Here is a 1,536-nt window from a genome sequence, read left to right on the forward strand (position 1 = left end):
GTTTAGTGTCCAATGAAGGAAAGGTACGCATAAGTGGGCTGGCTACACCCCTGGCAGAGGCCTTGGATTTAGGTCTCACTTCGCTTGCCGGGTCTTCTCACGCACAGCATATTTCCAAAGGTCTCGGTCAGAAGTCATCGCCTCGGTGAGGCCCAATGTTCGAAGGTCTTGCCTCACCACCTCAGCCCAGGTCTTCCTGGGCCTACCTCTTCCACGGGTTCCCTCAACTGTTAGGGTTTGGCACTTTTTCATGCAGCTATCCTCGTCCATTCTCGTCACATGTCCATACCAGCGCAATCATCTCTCTTGCACACAACTGATGCTTCTTATGTTCAGCTTTTCTCTCAAGATACTTACACTTTGTCGGGTATGCACACTGACATTACTCATCCATTGGAGCATACTGGCTTCATTCCTTGCGAGCTTACGCATGTCTTCAGCCATCACAGCCCATGTTTCACTGCCATGTAGCATGACTGTTCATACACATGCGTCATACAGTCTGCCTTTTACTCTGAGTAAGAGTCCCTCTGTCGCCAGCAGAGGTAAGAGCTCTCTGAACCTTGCCCAGGCTATTCTTATTCTAGCAGCTACACTTTCAGCGCACCCACCGCCACTACTAACTTGGTCACCCAGATAGCGGAAGCTATCAACTACCTCTAGTTTTTCTCCTTGGAATGAGACAGAAGTTGTTTCTTGTTTGTTTACAGTGTTTATTGCACCTGAACATCTGCCATATACAAAAACTAAATTCCTAGTTAACCTGCCTTTGATATTGCTGTCCAGGATGGCACACATTCTAGTTATGCCAATGTAGACAGCAATTCAAAATGAGGAAAGGAATTGTGATCGCAAGAGAAAGGATATGGCTTGAGACATTTAGAATCTCTACCCAACAATAATTACTGTTTTCTCAACTCAGCCTCGATGAGCAAAAGCATTTCATCCAGGGTTTTTTTTTTACCCCTATGTACAGCTATCAAAAAATTGCCTTTTATTTTAAATATAAGACTTATCTTTCTTTTCTAGAATAGTAGGGTGTGATTTGGTAGAGATTTGCTACTATTTCTAGCAGATCGAACAAACATATAAAAGCTCCCTTCTTGGTGGCAACATTATTAACTTAACTGGTCTCACGTTCTGATCGAATCCACCTGTTAGTCTCTGTTATAAAGACCATTAGAACGTACAGGCTTACAAAAAGAAAATGAATATTAGATAAAAAGCAACAGATTCGAACTGCTACACTACACCCACAAGATAAACCATGTCGTGAGATTGTCCCTAGTCGTTCGACAAACTACTCATATCTACTTCGCGATGATGGGCCTTACCGCAGTGTCAAGTGATGCCCATGAGAGTGACTTGGCTGTTGCAATGCCTTAGCATCCCCATCTCCCGTGGTAATACTGCGAGCGTATTGGGTTACTCCAGAAGGTTGCGTTGAACGTTGTGGTGTGCAACCATTTGAGGCACTGGATGTTTAATTGATTTTTTTTCTTTCTTTCTTCCTGCTTTTTCTCATTTTTTTTCTAC

At 43.5% G+C, this 1,536-nt stretch overlaps 1 protein-coding gene across 1 annotated transcript in view; it reads right to left on the reverse strand.

The window, feature by feature from the left end:
- Positions 1-1,536, reverse strand: part of LOC106879585 (clusterin-associated protein 1) — an 18,092-nt gene that overhangs the window by 15,663 nt on the left and 893 nt on the right. The gene's annotated exons all lie outside the window — the stretch shown is intronic.

Source organism: Octopus bimaculoides, chromosome 15, assembly GCF_001194135.2.
Source record: "Octopus bimaculoides isolate UCB-OBI-ISO-001 chromosome 15, ASM119413v2, whole genome shotgun sequence".
NCBI lineage: Eukaryota > Metazoa > Mollusca > Cephalopoda > Octopoda > Octopodidae > Octopus > Octopus bimaculoides.